Source organism: Haemorhous mexicanus, chromosome 1, assembly GCF_027477595.1.
Source record: "Haemorhous mexicanus isolate bHaeMex1 chromosome 1, bHaeMex1.pri, whole genome shotgun sequence".
Taxonomy (NCBI): domain Eukaryota; kingdom Metazoa; phylum Chordata; class Aves; order Passeriformes; family Fringillidae; genus Haemorhous; species Haemorhous mexicanus.
This window is the reverse complement of record NC_082341.1, coordinates 122,909,282-122,920,053: the sequence shown is the minus strand read 5'-3', so window position 1 is coordinate 122,920,053 and position 10,772 is coordinate 122,909,282.

Below are 10,772 nucleotides of genomic sequence, written 5' to 3'. Positions count from 1 at the left end.
TGGCAGGTGGCAATGACTGTCCATAAGCACTGTGGAAGGGCCACCTCATTTTGGATAGAGAAGAGTTTGGGCATATTGATACAAACTGTACTATTCCATTTGCTTTCAGGGTCATCAAATGGCCATGATTCATTTTATTTACTGTCACAGATACCATACATCTGACACCAGTAAAATTTATTTTTACGAAGGTCTGTGTTGCTGTTGTTGTTGTTATTATTATTCTCTGTATAAGTCTTTAAATGAGGTTTTCCAATGTCTTTAGATTAAATAGAGGCCTTTCCACATATTTTCTGGTGTTCTGCAGTGGTGATCATGGTATGAACTTCTCATAGGGCTAAATTCCATTCATAATTGTAGAGAAGATAAAAGAGAATGGGAATGGAAAAACAAAAGGGTTTTTTTTTTATTTGGGTTTTTTTTGTTTGGTTTTTTTTTTTTTTTTTTTTTTTTAGTTAAAGTGAATTACAAAAGCTCTTTTAGATCATTTTAAACCAGCTTGTAAAATAGTGGGGTTCAGTTTTCTGTAGTGTTACTTGGAATCAAATGAATATGAAGTAAAATTTGCAGTGACTGGAGGTACTGTGTTTTGTTAATTTATTAGTGCAGTGCCAGGACACTAGCACTGCAAAGGCCTGTGCTATATATGCGGTATGAGTAAACAACATTTGTCTCTTAAAAATCTAGCAATCTCACTCTTTTTAAAAGCACTAAAATTATTTAAGATATAAATTATTTGCATTAAAATATTAGAAGCTGAAAAAAATCCAAGAAATATATATTGACTAAGTAGGGGCTATTCCTGTGTCTGAGAGAGCTATGAATTTTATAACCCCATATAAACAATTACAAAGTGCACTATGCTTTAGAGAAATACACCAAAAGAATAAAAGGTTCTATTAAACTGGCAAAAAAAATCAGTGAAATGAAAAATGAATTATACCTTACTCTGACTTTTTGTTTTGGAAACTCGAGGTTTCTGGAATTTGCAGGTTTAATTTTTGTATCTTTTATTTCCTTTTTTGGAAATGAACAGTTGACAGTCTGCTTTACATGCAGCATGCATAGCACATAAATAGCATTCAAATTAAATTCTACACCAGCTGTACATACCCCATACATGTGGTTCGCGAATGTTGCTGACTGCAAATGGTGCATATTTTGATTTTCAGTTGATATCTAAAACTGTGAATTATCTTCTGAATATGTAGTGTTTTGCTTTCAATCCCTAGATTACATTTATATCAAGCAAAATAAATACAACTGTCTGATAATCACAACCTGGTTTTCTTCACCTAAGGTGAAGATTAGTTCCTGGCAAAGTGACCTCAAGTCTTGTCTTCTTCAAGGTGAGAGACCCATTTCGGGTGTGAAAGGGAAGTTTGAAATGAAAAGTAGCCACAGAGGAGAAAACCCAGCATGCTGCAGCCTGTTAACCTGAAGTCTCTTGAATAAGGGGCTGCTTTTACTGCAGTCAAGTCCCAGTGTGCCTTTAATGTAGTAAGGTTTGGTACTCAGCTATTAGCTCTTTCAGGCATGTTCACACTGCTTGACATTTATATAACACTGACTCCCAGAAACCTGTTCCAGCATCCACTGGGCCCAGTATAAAACCTGTGAGGATTTTTTTGGATGTGGCCTGTGTCTGGTTCTTCCAATACCCTGGTCAGGAATATGGCAGGGAGCCATTGGAGGGAAGGGAAGTAGCCAGATGGCACCAGTACACTGTTGCTTTGGCATTTTTTTCTGGCCAGCTGACTGGTGCGATCTCTAAGGAGGATTTCTGTTTGTTTGTTCATTTGTTTTGTATCTTTTCTTTCAGGTAGCCTGTGGACCTGAGTTAAATTCACTTGTAGCTTGACCACCTTACAGATTTTCCACCTTTTCTTTTATCTTTTTATTTGTTGTACACAGTGTTGGGAGAAATTTGCTTCGGTATACTAAAATCTTGCCCTGATTTCATATTCATCTTTCATACAAAAGCCTTGTTGGCTCTAAGGAGTGCCATATGCTTGAAAGACATGCAACACTGATATTTTTTTTTTTCTATCAACATGTCTATGAACATTGTAAAAATTCAAGACAAACCTCAAAGGGAGCTAAGTTGTATATATATATTTATGTCCACACACCTCCGAGGGAGATAAGACTTATATAGATATTTATCCCCCCAGTAAAGACTTGATTTTAAATTCTGTCTGAGTTTGAAAATACCCTCTTTCACTGGCAGTATCTCAGATGTTGGCATCTTCCTTAACAAGTTGAGGGGGTTGAGGGGAATCTATGGGTGCTCCCTCCTGAGAGTGGATGTAAGATTCTCTGATCTGGCCAGACATGAGCCATTTCTGGTCTATATAAGTGTGTTAACATTGCTCTGTGCTCAAGTCAGTGAGGCCTGGTGACAGGCTGTGTATATTGCTGGTTTGTGTCTAAACATCTTTGAGACTAGAGCTGGCTTGGATCCAGCCTTTTGAGAGCATCGACCAAGCCGCCTGCGTGTATCTGCACCTGTCCACGTGGATGCATTATAAACTGCACACCATGCAATATAAATGCTGTTTATAAATGACATATTGTGACACCTCCTCCTTGAAACACATTTTTCCTCCACCTAAGCCTTTCAGCAATAATCTAACACAGAAACAACATGGCTGAGAGAATAAGTGCATCGCTGGGAGTTACCACTTCTCCTTTGTGTTTGAACCCTGTGATCTGCCTAATTGAGAGATTGATCTTGATTAGTTGTGAGCACCCACGGTTCCTTCTGATGGGAGCATATGGTATTGTACTGTATGTGCTTTGAGCCAGGAAACAGATCTCTCACTACCCCCTTTACACATAGGGCTGACATTACTATGAAGACAGGCAGCAGTAGTATAATGCCTTCCAGCAACTGTGAAAAGTGTCTGTGTGATTCAGACACTTTTCTGCTTACTGATAATTTCGTTCTAATAGTACTACTAAAAAGTGGTTCCAGTCAGCCTCCCCAAAACAAACACTTTTGGGTCATCTGTCTACTTCCACCCTTACAGGTGACGATGTTCCTTCTGGTTTAGCATATCAATGGTGAATGAGTGACTTCAATATAAAATGCAACTGTCAAAACATTCAACTAAAGATGCTTTAGGCAAATATCTTTTCAACACTTCAGTTTAATACTGGCTCTTAAATACTCTGTTCAGACTTAGGTGGTTGATACTACACCATTTTGATGACTGATTTTTGTAGGAGATAGCAGCAGCTCGGTTGTCCTATGGGGTGGAGAAGATGGGAAGCAGCTGCATTTGTGGTCTGCAGATGTTCAAGACAGCACCAGTCAGGAAACTGCTAACTACCTTTAATTGATCAGCTCACCAAAGTGGGGAAGTGAGCGTTCACATCTGTGGCCCATTCTTATAACATGTTTCCTCCTCACTAATTCTTGCTGCTGTCTGGAAGCTTTCCAGACTGCTGCTAGTGAACAGAAGACAATTCTTTCATAAAGAAGCAGGCATTTCCAGCTCCTGAAGGGCTTTAAACAACTAAGCCGAGATGTTTTCTGTTATAATAACTAGTTAAAGAGAATAAACTGTACTTAGACAGGATTTTAATTTGATTTTAAGGTTCGCTGCTTCTGTAGGACTACTTGAGCCTTGGTATTTCACTTGCTATTCTGAAAATCAAGTGGAGTTAAAAGTTTTGCAAAAATTGAAATGTTATTATCTAACAGACCAGTCTGTTAGATAATAACAGGTAAGAAGAAGGAAAACAAGTCACAGGTAGTAAGAAGGAAAACAAGTAAAGTTTAGTCTGCAGGGCCAAATGCAAACGATCTTTCTTCACCTCTTTATTCAGCAATAAAGCTGTGAAGGATTTCCTAAATGCACACCTGTGCCTCCAGGTAGCAGAACGAAGAACCCTGACTTGGGAAAGTAAGCTTGGTTTCAGATGCTACTCCTTCCGTGGGTCCCATTCAGATTCAAATCTTCTGTGTCTCTATTTACCCCCAGGGCTTCCTAATCCTCAGCTCTACCAGGGAGGAGCTTCGTCTCAGCAGCCCAGGGCTGCCTCTGCCTTGGAAATGCTAATGTCCCCTGGCCATGGCTGGCAGTGATTAAGATCATCCCAGCCCTCAACTGGAAATTGGCTAATCCCCAAACAGATTGTTAGCCCATGGCTCAGGCTGAGTAAGGTTCAAATCCTAGGCTCATCCCATGTTCTGCACCTCTAAGCATTCTTTAAGCCTTCATATTTTGGGAGAGATGCATATAAAAACCTGCCTGCCTTTGGGGTGATAGTATGGCTGCTCCTAACCTTGGTACTGATAGTTTGCATGATAAATGTGGTGACAGTCATTTTAGAAAGGTAAAGATGGATTTAGAAATCAGAGTCTAATCTGTGAATCTGCAAGGTGAAATGTTCAATAGTTATAATAGGTAACAGATTGCAGAACTTGTAATTGGATGTTGCTGAGACTAGGAACTTAACTAGGATTGGATATTTATAGAAGTAATAACATCCAGACTTATAAATAGTAAAATCCCCAAGATTTGGTATGAAGCTGATTATTTTTCTTGGAGACTTTTTGTCACTTGGTGAAGTTGAACTTTGTTTCCAGATGTCACTGCAATATGAAGAAACCAAGTTTTATCCATATCTGAAATTGACCAGCCTTGCAAGACCTCTGACCAATGTAACTGCATAAAGGCACATTGACTGGAATCAGCATGGAAAAACTTTACTGTTGGATTATTACAATATGTTAATTTCCTTTATCTGGATGTCAATATAATGAATCAAGCTACAACATAAAAAAAGATTACCTAAGCTAGGCAAAACAAAATGGTGTAATCTATGATGCAAAGTAAACATGTTAGTTATTTATCTCAAGTATGAATATTTTTCAGTTTGGAGCACAAACTTCTATGTAATTTTGAATTACCAGAAAAAAAGAAAATATTATATTCCTTGTTTTCTAACAGAAGTTTAGAAGGTATGAAATTAGAACTGGAACAAGAAAAGGGAGGATAAATCTTTTTCTCTTCAAAAATGTCTAACTGCTAAACATGAAATACTGGTCTAAAGTGTCACCTATCTGAGAGGAGCTAATGAGAAACTGCTGGAATGATCTGTAACAGCCTGAGGATAAGGGTTCTGCTGGGGCTCCAGATTAGGTATGAAGTCTCTGAGGGGTAGAGCTGACTTGCCAGGGCACATCTAGCTGATACAGAGTGTGGGAGCTCATGCCATTTTGACATGCAAAGGCAAACAGAAGGATGTGGAAAAAACCCACATCTTTTGGCAAAAGCTTGACTAAGGCATGCCTTTGCTACTGTTGAAAAATAGTCCAGGACAGGCTTCTGGCAGTGAGGCTACACAACATGATACATTCTCTTCCACATGCCTGAATTCTTGTCCCCCTTGAAACAGGGGGTGGCTATATCAAGCCCACAACCTGGGCATGAATCCTGGCAAGTGCTGTGCTCTGGGCCATACCCAGGCAGTGCAGGCTGCTGCTGCTGGGCACAGACCAAAACTGCACCAAGGAACATGCTGACACAGTGGCTGATCATGGGCTTCAGCCTGTGCTTTATTTGTGCAATAGAGAATCTGCCTGAAAGAGCATGATGGAGCTCTTAAGCAGGTTCTCCTCAAGTGTCCCTATTCTTCCCATAGACCTCATCCATTCTGTCTTCTTTGTGTGTCTCCTCAACTTTTGGTTAGTCTTTAAACCAAAATAAGTTCTCCTGGGGACATTTTGAGGGGCAGTTGTAATCCACAGTGTGGTAGTGGGGCATTGGACAATGAATACCACAGCTACTGCTCCATGCATTGTTCTTCCTCCAAGGATTCATTGAGCTTTCTGCCTGGGAGCCTCCAATTTTGCAGTTCAAGGTCTAAGGCTGCTTCTGTCTATATATATGAATAGGCTGTATATGTGATTGATTGACTGGCTGCTGTTTGACTGACCAACTGTGTCTGTTCACAGCAAGAGGAGATTTTGGTATCCAGGGTGCTGCTTGAACCTGTCATTTACACCAGTTTGCTGAAAATATGGGATAAATGCTGTAGAATTTGCCCAGCTGGTCAACTGACAATGTCATGTGCTGAGAAACATCTTAGATATTGCGAATATTCTGCATATTTCTCTATTCCTAATGATCCTGCGTTAGGGTAAATATTCATCCCTTTGTTAATACTGATGAGTATGGCAAATATTTCCCATGCATATGCTAAGTGATATTCATGACAAAATGCCTTTTTCTTGAGTGGGGTGTGTACAAAATGTGCCTAAATGCACACACTGAGGAGTAAGTTTTTACAGCATTTGGCATCCTAATGGTGTGGGTTTTTCTTCACCTGAAAGCAGAAGACTTCACATGTGTGATCTCCCTTCTGAACAGTTGTTTCTCATTATTTCTTAGTTTTACTTTGTATGTATCCAGTTTGACTGCCCACTGCCTGCAACTGCGTAATTCCATGGGTTATTCTGGTTTTAGAGCTCTGAGTTGGAGGGTTGATCTATAAATCTGGTCAAGAAATCTCCAGAAGGTCAGTGTGGAATAAATAGCAGCAGTGAAATATTTTCCCTTTGTTTCATTATTAGCAGATGGCCTGATTCTGCACTTTCATTGGGACAAATTCGGCATTGACATAATTCAGAAGCAGTTCAGTTTTTATGGACTGATGATAAAGTTGGACTGGTACCAAACGTCAGGCTGGCATAGCAGGTTTAAAGATGGGCATAAGAGGCATAAGCCAAGAGTTATAGGCCAGTTCTTGATTTCCCCATAATGTGATCCCACTCTGCCCTTGGTTCTGAGTCAACTATAATCCACCTAGCTGAATTAGCCAGAGACTATATATTACCTCATGTCTCTGGCTTGGTAGCTGGGCTCAGCGTTGTGTCATCAATAGTCACAAGGTTTGGCATCACCTTCGGGAGCAGAGGGCAAAAAATGTCCTTCCATTTTGTGCCTGCAGGCACCACCCCTGTGGCATTGGGCTACTTTGGCAGAGAGTGGTGCTGTACAGTCACTAAAAATAGTCAGGAAGGTTAAAAAGAAGGAAGAGTGGGCAAAAGCATTTAATGTGTGATAAAGTAAGTGATTTTATAACTGATTTTATTACTTTAAGTTCAAACATTATTTTCACTAGCCTTTGTCAGGTGTAAATGAAGATGAAAGAAGTTGGAAAGGGGGAGACGAGTACTGCAGGATGCTTCAGGAATCATGTCTTTAAGGGTTATTAAACACAATTTGTTTTTGTCAGATTTCCATTTGTCTGTGTTTCAGCAAATCCTAGAAACTTGAGCTCTGACATTTTGTATATCCCTATTAATTATTCATTCCTGAGAATCTGTTCTTGTTTGACCTTAAGAGTTATTGCCTGTTTACATTGAAGAAGACCCAGTAAGTCTTGTCATACATCGTCCTTCACAAAAAATAAAAAAATATAAGAGTCTTTCTCCCTGGGTAAATGAGGATATAAAACAACCTGGGCTGGGTCAATGGTTTTAATACTGGTGGGAAACTCTTAACGTGCTGCAGAGGCAGCATCTAAGGAATCTGCTGAGATAGCTGGATCTGCAGTTCCAGGTTAAACTTAGGGATACAGGACCACACTTCATCAATGCTGTGTGGGATGAGCTGACCCTTGTGCAGAGTGCCACCAGAGGACTCATGCATCACTTATGTCTGACAAAGTGTCCTAAGTAGAACTTTGGTGTTTTGTGAGGTTAATATGGATATTTTTCACAGGAGCTAGGTTTTAACCACTATGGGTAAAGTTTATACAATCTTTGTCTCAATAAAAATGAAATGTAGACCAAGAGAAACTTCCACTGAAATCAGCATGATATTGTGTTGAACAAACCCCACTGACTTCAGCAGTTTGAGAGCATATCTTGCTGCAGATTTCCAGTCAAAACAAGCTTTTGCTTTAAGATCTCACCTCTATGAAAGATTTCAAGGAAACAATTTGCTTTCAGTGATGTCAGTGGTTTTTGCACAGGCTGTGTGGAAGTTGGGACTTCCCAGGAACTGAATATCTGTAGCAGCCTTACAGATCAGATCACCATGGAACTGACAATGCCAGAATTTTTGCAACATTAGTTCAGCCCAGTCAGCTCACCTTTCTACTACTGGTGAGGGAACAAGGATAACAGTTAAAGGTCCTGGAATAAACGTGTTTAGACAGGACACACATCTAGCCTCTGCAGCAGGATTCTGGGACACAATTTTCACATGAGACAGAGATCCTGGTGTTTCTCTCACTGGACTGAGGACAAGTCATGGTCTTCACAGCTTCAGCCTTCCTGTGATGCAATGGTGAAGAGGACCTGCAAGTATGATAGTACCTAATATTCTCTGGTTTGGGGTTGATTTTGGCTTGGACACTGAAGAACTCATTGGAATGTTAGGCTTCCCTAGAAATAGCCAAAAGTTTGGCTGATGAAAGAGCGCTATCCCTTTATCTCAAAGAAAAACACCTTATTGTAATATGCATTTTTTTAATATTAATTACTTTTTAAATTTTCCCTCATAGTACCAACATTTATAGTTTTAATTTCAGATTAAGGAAAAAAAACCCCTCAGTTTGAACATAGAGATTTTTCTCATAGAAAAACCTTGTGATGGTATTTAGGACTACTGAGGTTCATCAGCACTCGTCTCTCCTTGAATGGCCAATGAGCCATTAAAACTCAGCACTGTACTGCAACTATGAATGATTCCAACTTCCCAAAGGGGAGTGGAGGACAAGGGCTTACCAGGGAGCTATGGAGATGTCAAATCCCCACCATGAGGCCTAATCACATATTTCCTCCTCTGTAAACTGTGACTCCTTCATGACAACAATTTTAGTGTAAACTGCTACAAAACCCATAAGGGTGAAAAACATGTATTTTTTCTTAGGGACAAAGACCTCAGTTGCTGATATTCCATTACTTGCTGATGAATGAATATCTGCCATCATAGCTAGCTGTGTGACTTTTTTGGCCTGCCTAGGAAATAAAAGCTGAATTAGACCATGGCTTTACCTGTTTTATTTCCTAAAAATAGATGAAGACATGAGGCAAAAGCTATCTTGTTATTTTTGTCAAATTGTGCTTTTTCTTTGCATTTGTTTATAATTCTTAATTTGTATGTATTTGGAGAGACACTATGAACTTCCCAAAGTAGGTGGAGAGCAGTACTGCTGTAGAGATTGTCATTCAGGAAAAGTGTTGAAACAGGGCCTGGACTAAAAGAACTGAGAGGCAGAAAGTAGATGTTATTGTCTCGTTGTCTATTAGCAGAGATTCTTGCATAGCTCTAAATTAAATGTGAATGTCTTGACTTCTCTTAGGCTTTTGACACAGTTCCATACAACATATTAATCATTAAATTCTCTTGTTTTGTTTTCCCCATGACTTCTCTTCAACCAAACTGGAGCTGTTAAAATGTTCATCCTTGGCTGTCACCCTAAGTTTTTCTGTTTTAGTTCCTGGCAAATTTCTCTTCCTAATATAAGTCACTCTTTGCCCTTCCAATACATTAGGATTAAATCCTAGCTCCCTGTCTCAGCCTTTGGGTTTCCTCAAAGGTCACTATCCCACAAAGTCAAGGAAAGCACTTGATATATTTGTCCCTCTTGTGGCTGCCATGTGTCAGAGAGGTATATATTTCTGTAAAGTTTAAAAGAAGAAAAAAACCTACATGCTGAGAGTTGGCTGCTGCCTACACTGATGGTAAGTATGTGATAATAGAGTACCTAAGGCACTGCCAAGCACTAACTGGCTGACTTTGCTTAGCCAGTGGCAAAAAAAAATCCCAAAACAAACCCAAAAAAACATGCCCAGGGCACCAGTTTTCCTAGGCAGAGGAGGATATGTGATAATCTGTTGTAAGCAAGACTAAAACTCCTTCCTGACTGAATTAAGGATTCAGAAGTCCTTCTGAGCTGAAAGATGTGGGGAAGAGGAAGGATTGAAACTAGCTAGTCTCCAAAGAAGGAGCACAGAAGAAAGTGAAGTCCTCAGGATCCATGGGAACAAGCAAAGTGGAAAGTAGATCATCTGCCAGGAGACGGTGAACATGTTACAACTTGTTTTCTGTACCATGGAGGTAATTTTGGAGCTAAAATGATAAATGTAGAGATATACATGGCTTTTGTTTCGTTGCTTGTCTATCAGCTTCTGTGAACTGCATAGTCTGAGAGGCTGAGCAAACGCCTGGGGTTCTGTGATAATACTCTGGCTCTTTGGCCAGTTTTAACCAAGCAGTGGATTGAGGCTTCTGCACTCAATTGATGAATATTCAATTGCATTGAATATCATCCAATCCTGGTGAAATGAAAGACAGTTTTCCTCTCTCACAATTAATTTTTTCGCCAAACATTTCTGTATAAGAATTTTCATGTCTTTAGTATTAAGTATTGATGATAATAGTATATTCTCCTCTGTCTAATTAAATTCAAACCTCCCTATTTGATATAAAAAGCTGCATGAAAAGGCACAAGGCAAAAAAAAAAAATCCCCAGATATGTTAGTATCTCTGTGAATATGTAATGGACGCTTACATATTTTCAGTGTAAGACAAGAGGACGTGTTCTCTGTCATATGAACCCTGTGCTGTGTGGCATCAGTGCATCCAAGTAAAAGGCATTAAAGGCTGGACCAGATTCTGGAGATGTCAGGATACATACTGTCCACAGACAGACCATGTTCCAATGAGCACCTCCTTACATCTGGTAAAAAAGTTGTTCTGAAAAATGCAGCTGGGGCTTAAGGTGATAAGGCTGATTCTGACTCT